This window comes from Phallusia mammillata, chromosome 2, assembly GCF_965637545.1.
Source record: "Phallusia mammillata chromosome 2, kaPhaMamm4.hap1.1, whole genome shotgun sequence".
NCBI classification, from domain to species: domain Eukaryota; kingdom Metazoa; phylum Chordata; class Ascidiacea; order Phlebobranchia; family Ascidiidae; genus Phallusia; species Phallusia mammillata.
In genome coordinates, this window is record NC_137253.1 from 18,896,227 (window position 1) to 18,908,525 (window position 12,299).

Here is a 12,299-nt window from a genome sequence, read left to right on the forward strand (position 1 = left end):
CTTGGGCGTGGTGCCTGTATCTGCAGCAGATAGCAGATAATCTGCTACGTGGGCCAAGGTCAGCAAAAGCGGTGCCGGTGCGGACAATACCAATTTACGGAAAACGGAAAAGACGGAAACGAAAGAAACGACATTCTAATTTACGGGAATAGGAAATGACGGAAATAATTCAAATCTAATTTACGGAAATAGGAAATAGTTTCAAAATGACGGAAATCGACACTCAACATTCTCTGTGCATTTCTTATGACGGAAATCGACAGAGATCATTCTCTATGTCAGGGATGGCGAACCATTGACCCGCGGGTCACAAAGTGACCCACCACGTGAATTCCAGTGACCCACTTGTAGTTTCAAAAATTTATACTGATTACTATAGGTAGGGTTACCAGATTTCCAAGATTAAAAACCAACGCAACAGTTAACTTTGAGTCAATTGTGAGGTTAACTTTGAGTCAATTGTGAAATTGTTGAGTCAATTGTGAGGCAACATATGTGTTTATTTAAACGTAGAACTTAAAACGATTTGTTGTACCTTTGTTGACGCTGTTCGGTTCCACACATTCATGCGAATCTTTGTTTACACACATGAATTTCATAAAATCAAGTGCCACGAATCGTCTCAGCTCAGATATGACTGCTGCGTGTATTAAACTGAAAACTACCTAGGATTACAAGACTTGCAGAAAAGATGCAGCAACAAGCATCTTGACATTGTCATGTAAAAAAATATGTGACCCACTTTGTTTTCTTTCCGAATTTTGATATCATGTTTGACCCATTCAACTAACAAGGTTGGCCATCCCTGCTCTATGTGCTTCTTATGACGGAAATCGACACTCAACATTCTCTATGTGTTTCTTATGACGGAAATCGACACTCAACATTCTCTATGTGTTTCTTATGACGGAAATCGACACTCAACATTCTCTATGCATTTCTTGTTACGGAAATCGACAGAGATCATTCTGCATGTATTTCTTATGACGAAAACCGACACTCCACATTCTCTATGTGTTTTTTACGACGGAAATCGACACTCCACATTCTCCATGTGTTTCTTATGACGGAAATCGACAGAGATCATTCTCTATGTGTTTCTTATGACGGAAATCGACAGAGATCATTCTCTATGTGTTTCTTATGACGGAAATCGACAGAGATTATTCTCTATGTGTTTCTTATGACAGAAATCGACAGAGATCATTCTCTATGCATTTCTTATGACGGAAATCGACAGAGATCATTCTCTATGTGTTTCTTATGACGGAAATCGACAGAGATCATTCTCTATACATTTCTTATGACGGAAATCGATAGAGATCATTCTGCATGTATTTCTTATGACGGAAATTGACACTTAACATTCTCTATGCATTTCTTACGACGGAAATCGACAGAGATCATTCTCTATGTGTTTCTTATGACGGAAATCGACAGAGATCATTCTGTATGTGTTTCTTATGACGGAAATCGACACTTAACATTCTCTATGTGTTTCTGATGACGGAAATCGACAGAGATCATTCTGCATGTATTTCTTATGACGGAAATTGACAGAGATCATTCTCTATGCATTTCTTATGACGGAAATCGACAGAGATCAATCTTTATACATTTCTTATGACGGAAATCGACAGAGATCATTCTCTATGCATTTCTTATGACGGAAATCGACAGAGATCATTCTCTATACATTTCTTATGACGGAAATCGACAGAGATCATTCTCTATGTGTTTCTTATGACGGAAATTGACACTCAACATTCTCTGTGTGTTTTTTTACGACGGAAATCGACACTCAACATTCTCCATGTGTTTCTTATGACGGAAATCGACAGGGATCATTCTCTATGCATTTCTTATGACGGAAATCGACAGAGATCATTCTCTATGCATTTCTTATGACGGAAATCGACAGAGATCATTCTCTATGTGTTTCTTATGACGGAAATTGACACTCAACATTCTCTATGTGTTTCTTACGACGGAAATCGACAGAGATCATTCTCTATGTGTTTATGACGGAAATCGACAGAGATCATTCTCTATGTGTTTCTTATGACGGAAATCGACAGAGATCATTCTCTATACATTTCTTACAACGGAAATCGACAGAGATCATTCTCTATACATTTCTTATGACGGAAATCGACACTTAACATTCTCTATGTGTTTATGACGGAAATCGACAGAGATCATTCTCTATGTGTTTCTTATGACGGAAATCGACAGAGATCATTCTATATACATTTCTTATGACGGAAATCGACAGAGATCATTCTCTATACATTTCTTATGACGGAAATCGACACTTAACATTCTCTATGTGTTTATGACGGAAATCGACAGAGATCATTTTCTATGTGTTTCTTATGACGGAAATCGACAGAGATCATTCTCTATACATTTCTTATGACGGAAATCGACAGAGATCATTCTCTATGTGTTTCTTATGACGGAAATTGACACTCAACATTCTCTATGTGTTTCTTACGACGGAAATCGACAGGGATCATTCTGCATGTATTTCTTATGACGGAAATCGACACTCAACATTCTCCATGTGTTTCTGATGACGGAAATCGGCACAAAACAAATTATGAACGAAATATTCTTTAATTTTTGAAAAAAAAGATTTACGAATTGTAAAAGTACACTGAAAGTGGAAGCAATAGTTTGAATATATACAAAATATTTTTAATTAGGCTTTTTTGTGCATGAAAAGTATGTTCCCGAAAATGCAACTTTTCCAGGCAAGCAAGATTTATGGAACCCCCTTCGGCAAGTCACACACAAAATTTGTTGATCTTCGGTTTTGTTGCCGCCACAATCTTCGGCCTCACAAACAGACCATCGGTTTGACGTAGAGATATCGCCAATTACCTCATTGTAAGAACAATCTTGGATGGCAATTTTTGAAGAAAAATCATCTTGACTTCTCCAAATTGTCCCTAATCTTTTTTTTTGCTTCATCCAAGATGACTCTGGGTTGTCGTTCGGTGGTTGTGGGTGGGGTTTTTAGTATGAGTTGTTTTATCCATTTTCTGGTATTTTCTGAAGTAATTTGGGCAGGTATTGGCAGTTTATTTATAATGCAGTAGCAGTTTATAATCACATGTACGCCACAATCGAATGAATTTGATTGCAGTGGGACATCGGTGCATCGCAAGAAACGGCAATCATCAATTCCGGTTCTCTGTCGATTTCCGTCATAAGAAACACATAGAGAATAATCTCTGTCGATTTCCGTCACAAGAAACACATAGAGAATGATCTCTGTCGATTTCCGTCATAAGAAACACATAGAGAATAATCTCTGTCGATTTCCGTCATAAGAAACACATAGAGAATGATCTCTGTCGATTTTCGTCATAAGAAACACATAGAGATTGACCTCTGTCGGTTTCCGTCATAAGAAACACATAGAGATTGACCTCTGTCGATTTCCGTCAAAAGAAACACATAGAGAATGATCTCTGTCGATTTCCGTCAAAAGAATCACATAGAGAATGATCTCTGTCGATTTCCGTCATAAGAAACACATAGAGATTGACCTCTGTCGATTTCCGTCATAAGAAACACATAGAGAATGATCTCTGTCGATTTCCGTCATAAGAAACACATAGAGAATAATCTCTGTCGATTTCCGTCACAAGAAACACATAGAGAATGATCTCTGTCGATTTCCGTCATAAGAAATGTATAGAGATTGATCTCTGTCGATTTTCGTCATAAGAAACACATAGAGAATAATCTCTGTCGATTTCCGTCATAAGAAACACATAGAGAATGATCTCTGTCGATTTCCGTCATAAGAAATGTTTAAAGATTGATCTCTGTCGATTTTCGTCATAAGAAACACATAGAGATTGACCTCTGTCGGTTTCCGTCATAAGAAACACATAGAGAATGATCTCTGTCGATTTCCGTCAAAAGAATCACATAGAGAATAATCTCTGTCGATTTCCGTCATAAGAAACACATAGAGATTGACCTCTGTCGATTTCCGTCATAAGAAACACATAGAGAATGATCTCTGTCGATTTCCGTCATAAGAAACACATAGAGAATGATCTCTGTCGATTTCCGTCATAAGAAACACATAGAGAATGATCTCTGTCGATTTCCGTCATAAGAAATGCATAGAGAATGATCTCTGTCGATTTCCGTCATAAGAAACACATAGAGAATAATCTCTGTCGATTTCCGTCATAAGAAACACATAGAGAATGTTAAGTGTGGATTTCCGTCATAAGAAATGCATAGAGAATGATCTCTGTCGATTTCCGCCATAAGAAATGCATAGAGAATGATCTCTGTCGATTTCCGTCATAAGAAACACATAGAGATTGACCTCTGTCGATTTCCGTCATAAGAAACACATAGAGATTGACCTCTGTCGATTTCCGTCATAAGAAATACATAGAGAATGATCTCTGCCGATTTCCGTCGTAAGAAACACATAGAGAATGATTTCTGTCGATTTCCGTCATAAGAAATGCATAAAGAATGATCTCTGTCGATTTCCGCATAGAGCATGGGGTTCCCAACCTTTTTTGTTGCTCGTACCCCTTTGTCACGTCAGGGCATTCTTCGTACCCCCAAAAAAATGTGATGGAATTTTTCAGATATATATTGCTAAATTGAATTGCTTTCGCAATATATCTCAATTAAACGTTAAACCGGTATTTCACACAAAATTCACAAAAATAAATTAACCGTTAGTAGAAGATTTACAGCAAGACTACATTGAATGCGTCCTTTATCTGTGCAGTTTCTTCCTAACTTTGTTGTTTATTGCTGGCAGCAAGTAAAAAGCATTGTTATGAGAAAATGAGGCTTCTTACTGAATAACAAACAATTATTTGTAGATAATCGTTATTTTAAAGCAAAGACCGTAATCGCACAATATCATTTACAATACCAAAATAAAACTATACTGTGAAATCTGTTTAAAAAGCTGCCGTGTGGCCCAATGATCTTCGTACCCCTTGATGTTCAATCTCGTACCCCCAAGGGGTATCTCGTACCCCCGGTTGGGAACCCCTGACATAGAGAATGATCTCTGTCGATTTCCGTCATAAGAAACACATAGAGAATGTTAAACGTCGATTTCCGTCATAAGAAACACATAGAGAATGATCTCTGTCGATTTCCGTCATAAAAAACGCATAGAGAATGATCTCTGTCGATTTCCGTCATAAGAAATGCATAGAGAATGATCTCTGTCGATTTCCGTCATAAGAAACACATAGAGAATGATCTCTGTCGATTTCCGTCATAAGAAACACATAGAGAATGATCTCTGTCGATTTCCGTCATAAGAAACACATAGAGAATGATCTCTGTCGATTTCCGTCATAAGAAACACATAGAGAATGATCTCTGTCGATTTCCGTCATAAGAAATACATAGAGAATGATCTCTGTCGATTTCCGTCATAAGAAACACACAGAGAATGATTTCTGTCGATTTCCGTCATAAGAAATGCATAAAGAATGATCTCTGTCGATTTCCGTCGTAAGAAACACATAGAGAATGATTTCTGTCGATTTCCGTCATAAGAAATGCATAAAGAATGATCTCTGTCGATTTCCGCATAGAGCATGGGGTTCCCAACCTTTTTTGTTGCTCGTACCCCTTTGTCACGTCAGGGCATTCTTCGTACCCCCAAAAAAATGTGATGGAATTTTTCAGATATATATTGCTAAATTGAATTGCTTTCGCAATATATCTCAATTAAACGTTAAACCGGTATTTCACACAAAATTCACAAAAATAAATTAACCGTTAGTAGAAGATTTACAGCAAGACTACATTGAATGCGTCCTTTATCTGTGCAGTTTCTTCCTAACTTTGTTGTTTATTGCTGGCAGCAAGTAAAAAGCATTGTTATGAGAAAATGAGGCTTCTTACTAAATAACAAACAATTATTTGTAGATAATCGTTATTTTAAAGCAAAGACCGTAATCGCACAATATCATTTACAATACCAAAATAAAACTGTACTGTGAAATCTGTTTAAAAAGCTGCCGTGTGGCCCAACGATCTTCGTACCCCTTGATGTTCAATCTCGTACCCCCAAGGGGTATCTCGTACCCCCGGTTGGGAACCCCTGACATAGAGAATGATCTCTGTCGATTTTCGTCATAAGAAACACATAGAGAATGTTAAGCGTCGATTTCCGTCATAAGAAACACATAGAGAATGATCTCTGTCGATTTCCGTCATAAAAAACGCATAGAGAATGATCTCTGTCGATTTCCGTCATAAGAAATGCATAGAGAATGATCTCTGTCGATTTCCGTCATAAGAAACAGTTGGACCAGTGGCGCCTTGTAGCGCTGTGGATATGTTGTATTTTTTTAAACAAAAAAATTATTAACTAACAGTAAAAACAAGATTTTCGTTTAAAAATACCTTCAAATCACACGGTTAAAAAAATCCCAAGTCACCATCCTCCCAGAAGAGGAATGGGAGCAAGATGAACTTTACGTCTTTTAACCCCTTGTGAATCCTATCAAACTCTTTGTTAGACAACAAATTATACATCAACTAAAAGGTATTTCAAATATCTTTTGTTTGGTGTAAGTTTCATACACGAACAAAGACGTTAGAAGAGCGAAAACGCAGGAAAACTGATAAAATATCCTCCTCATTAATGATCCGACCAGAAAAATACCACCTATACATCTATTTTTATTATAAAATCATACATCATCTGAAAGGTATTAAAAATATCTTTCGTTTGATGTATGTCTCATGTACGAGCAAAGATGTTGAGATGGTGCAAGAGTGGGATCAATTCTCAAAAGTCTTCCTCATCACCAGTTTATCCTCCAAAACACCACTCAAACTCCTACTTTTATTAACAAACCATACATCATCTGAAAGGTATTTAAAATATCTTTCGTTTGATGTAAGTCTTATGTACGAGCAAAGATGTTAAGATGGTGCAAGAGTGGGATCAATTCTCAAAAGTCTTCCTCATCACCAGTTTATCCTCCAAAACACCACTCAAACTCCTACTTTTATTAACAAACTATACATCATCTGAAAGGTATTTAAAATATCTAAATTTTAGAAATTTTATTTTTATTGCGTTCATTTGGCGAGCATCAAAGTTGCAGTGAAAATACACTCCTGCAACTGCAGTGTCGGGCGCAGGGAACGTAGCCTAGGCCAGTGTTTTTCAACGTTTTTTGAGACGCGGAACACTTTATGCAATGATTTTAAAAGTCATTGCTTTATGTATTAAAATAATCTTGCAAAACACCAACGCAATTGCAATCTTAGTATTACACAACGAGTATAATTATTACACAAAAATAAATGAAGCAAATCGCAACAGGACATTAAAACTGCTGAAAGTGGATTATTTCCTTCTTAAAAAAAATAGCTATATACACCCATTGTGAATAAACTAAGGATTTCTGCCGCTGTTCCATGGACTAGTCCAGAGATGGCGAACCACTGACGAAGTGACCCACTTGTAGTTTTTAAAAATTTATACTGATTTCTATAGGTAAGGTTACCAGATTTCCGAGATTAAAAAGCAACACAACAGTTAACTTTAAGTTTTAAGCCCTTTGCCAGATTGCCTATTGTCTTAAAATATAGATTGAGTCAATTGTGAGGCAACAGATATGTTTATTTAAACATATAACTTGAAACTATTTGTTGTAACTTTGTTGACGCTGTTCGGTTCCACATATCTTTGTTTTCACACATGAATTTCATAACATCGGGTGCCAGGAATGGTCTCAGCTCAGATATGACTGCTGCAGGGTGCATCTAAAATATACAGGATCACTTGGTTCACTTGGATCGCTTGGATCGCTTGGATCGCTTGGATCGCTTGGATCACTTGGATCGCTTGGTGCATTATTCACACAGCTTGGAGCACCTTTATTTCACTTGGTGCACCTTTATATCACTTAGTGCATCTTAACATACTTTTGACCACATTTATATCGCTTGGTTCACCCTTCTATCGCTCGGTGTACCTTTATTCCACTTGGTGCACCTTTATATCGCTCGGTGCACAATTTTGTAGCTCGGTGATCATTTACATCGCTCGGTAGATGTGTAGATGTGTCTTTATACTGTCTTTATAACTAGATGTGTCTTTATACCGCTTGGTGCACCCTTACATCGCTTGATGCATCTTTATGTCGCTTGGTGCAGCTTTATACAACTAGGTGCACTGGTGCACCTTAACGTCGCTTGGTGCACCTCTATATCGCTTGGTGCATCTTAATATCGCTTGGTGCACAATTTTGTTAATTAGAGCACAATCGCTTGATGCACATTTGTATCGCGTGATGTACCTTTGTGCAACGTGGTGCGCGTTTATACCACTTCTTCGTATCGCTCGGTACACCTTTATATCGAAATAAACAATCACATTCACATGGATCGCTAGCTATCTTTTTCGTCCAGTACGATTTGCATTTTACTGCAGCACCATTTATATGAACGAATTTTTTGTTTGATAAATAAACCCCCATGTATTTACGATAAGCTGATGCAAAGTAGTATAACGAAATAAAAAACGAAAATCACACAAACACATCTGGAAGAACACATATGGTTATATGCTAGCATTTGAACGCAAACGCACGTGGTTCAGGTCGAAATAGAAACAATAACCTAACTTTAGATTTTGCAATTAAATGCATAGAATACAAATTAAGGTTTCTTGTCATATTGTCCAGTGGGGGTTTCCACAAAAAGGTACAAATATTAGATCATAATTTATTTCAAAACGATACAAAGGTTATTCAAGTAGTATTTTGGTGTAACAAGCGACATAAGGATATAACAAGCTATATAAAGTGGTTTAAAGGTGCACTAAGCGATGCAAGGGTACACCAAGCGATATGAAGGTGCACAAAAAAAACGATATAAAGGCACACCTAGTTGAATAACGGTGCACCAAGCGATATAAAGTTGCATCAAGTGATATAAAGGTGCACCAAGTGATGCTAAGGTGCACCAAGCGATATAAAGGCACACCTAGTTATTTAAAGGCGCATGAAGCGATATAAAGGTGTACCAAGCCAAATAAAGGCAAACCTAGTTGCATGAAGGCGCATCCAGCGATATAAAGGAGCACCAAGCGAAACAAAGGCACACCTAGTTGTATGACGGCGCATCCAGCGATATTAAGTGAAGCAAGCGATATTAAGGTGAAACAAGCGAAATAAAGGCACACCTAGTTGTATGAAGGTGTGCCAAGCGAAATAAAGGTGCACCAAGTGATATGAAGGTCCCCCAAGCCATGCTAAGGTGCACCAAGCGATATAAAGGCACACCTAGTTATATAAAGGCGCATCCAGCGATATAAAGGTGCACCAAGCGATATAAAGGAGCACCAAGCGATATAAAGGAGCACCAAGCGATATTAAGGTGCATCAAGCGATGTTAAGGTGCACCAAGCGACGTTAAGGTGCACCAAGCGATATAAAGACACACCTAGTTATATGAAGGTGCACCAAGCGATATAATGTTGCACCAAGCGGTGTTAAGGTGGAACACGCGATATAAAGGTTGCACCAAGCGATCCAAGTAAACCAAGCGTTCCAAGCGATCCAAGCGATCCAAGTGATCCAAGCGAACCTGTATATTTTAGATGCACCGACTGCTGCATGTATTAAACTGAAAACTACCTAGGATTGCAACTTGCAAGACTTGCAGAGAAGATGCAGCAAAAAGCTTCTCATTGACACTGACATGTAATAAAATATGTGACCCACTTCGTTTTATTTCCGAATTTTGATCTCATGTTTGACCCATTCAACTAAAAAAGTTCGCCACCGCTGGACTATAGTCCAACTACTGAATTTCTTGCGGAACACCTGACGATCTTTCACGGAGCACTGGTGTTCCGCGGAGCACCGGTTGAAAACCACTGGCCTAGGTTATACTTCGACGAATAGCCTACACTAAATCCGTAAAAATGATTTCGTAGTGTTGGCGAAGCAAGGCTACGTTTTTATGTATTTCGTTTTATTATGTCCCTTTTTGATAATTGAAGTTTTGTGTTAATTTTGCGACAAATGAAAGTCGAATGCGGCATGATACTGGTCAAAAACTTCGTTTTTGGTCGACAACGCCAACGGGGCAGATGTGGTCCGCGGGCCGTCAAATTTCCCAGGTCTGTTAGGTTTTCCTAATCACAATGCAGAAATTCAGACGTTAACTTGGTCAAGCAACAGGGCCTTTCCCAGTCGACAACTACAAAAGTCAGGCATTTCACAATCGACAATAACGAAAGTCAGGCCTTTTCTGTTCGACTATTACAAAATCATGCTCTTTTAAAACACAATTACCAAAGTCAGGAATTCTGCTTTCCGATAACCCATCACCTGCAATCCATAGTCTTTAAGTCCTAAAAAAGTTTGTGAAGCACTTTTTTGGGGGGCTTCTCTAAAATACTTATAAAACGTATGAAACCTTTGAAAATGTTGACGGTTGGGGCTTTCAGGGTCTTGGTGGGGTTAAGTAATAAAATTTAACCTCATATACCCATGGGCTTAATATTCCTATTAGTGATGTACCCGATTCGGACGAAACCCAATATTCGGCGGTTTTGCCGAATAAATTCGGCCGAATCAACCGAATCATTTATGACGTCACGCGAAGTCGTAACCCTAAGCCAGGGGTGTCCAACTCGAACACACCGCCGTGCCAATTTTGGTTTCAAAATATACTCGCGTGCCAGCCTTTGGTACGTTTTCCAAACCATGTCTCAAACGTCTTAACGGCACGGGCTCAATCTGAATATTTGGCCAATATGTAGAACCCTACTAAACGGTTAGAAAAAAATGGGGCACTGGAGTACTTTGTGTGCGTCAAAAACTTATCTTTGTTCAAGTTACGTCGGTTTAAAATGTTTTTCCAACTAAACACAAATGCGTTTGTAGTCACGTAATTAATTGAACAGACATCGGTTGAAACGCAACAATTACAATTGTTTCGAAATAAACGGGCATTTTATTGCGACATAAACATGGCACGTTCACTAACGTTTTAGTATTATGTGGCGCAATAACTTTCTGAAATAAAAATAATTATAATTTTTTTGTTAACAAATTCCATGCCAACATTAAACAATGCAAGGGGTTTATAGCCGCTTTTAGATGTTGTTATGTACGTTTGCATTACCGATTCCTAAGCCGTGTTAAATGTCCGTTTGCCAAGCACTGCAACGGCCCAAACTTGATCCAAGATGACCTAAGTTTCGGTCAGCTATATTCAGCTATATTTGAAACGTGAATTGGTTTTACTTTTATTTCCTGCGTAACAAGTTCTTTAAAAACTAAATCGTTGTTAAAATGATTCGGCTAATCGTCCTTTCGGTATGTGCATACGTTATTGGACGCACAGCAAACACCCCAACCACAAAAAGAAATGTATCAAGTGACTATTTACAATATAATGTGACCGAAACTCCAGGCTAAAACACAGAAGGTAATCGGCGCTATTGATCAAAAGTCGCACCCCTGGCATTTTTTTGAAGCTCTACGCCTATGGCAAGGAGGCTTTAAATTTTGTCAAAAACGAACAATTTAATCTTTACAGAGATTAGAATAAAGGCCAAGAAGAATCAATAGAAACAAATTTAATTGCGTGACAAATGTTTACTACCTGATATGAAAACTTAAGTTTATTTAACAGGCAAACAGTTCAGAATGGTTTTGTTTCGTTCTTATTTTAGTTCTGTGGTGTTTAACATTGCTTCAAGCATGATTGCCAACCCTAAAATGAATTACTGATTTTTGTCTGTAGTGGGAAAAACGATAATGTGTTAAATCCACTGATCTCTAAAGTTTATAGACCATAAACCAGAGATCAGTGGTTGAATCAGAGCCACTATATTGACGTGCCTGGTCACTATCGCCTTTTTCTTTTTTTCCCTTTGTTTCTTTCTTTCTCCTAAAAGCGCCGCTCTTTTTCGACCCGTCTGCCGCTTCACGCTTGAGTTGTGTTACAAAGAGAGGTGGTTCTGTACAATGTAGCCTGCAAGACGTTGCGAATTTTAGTTGGATGTAAGCAGGAAAAGTGTAATATTCCTCATTCCGATGGCGAGTTACATTGACTATAACATGTGATCAAACTAAAATAGGTGTGGCAGCTACAATTGAAGTGCTTTTGCATGAACAGCAGGTCTGCGATTACCGTACATTTGAGGAAGTGTACTTAGGAATGTTTTTTACAAACACATCAATAACGTCTTTTTCCGTAGGTCAATACAGTGGCTCTGGTTCATGGGCGTCCTCCCCCCCCCCCCC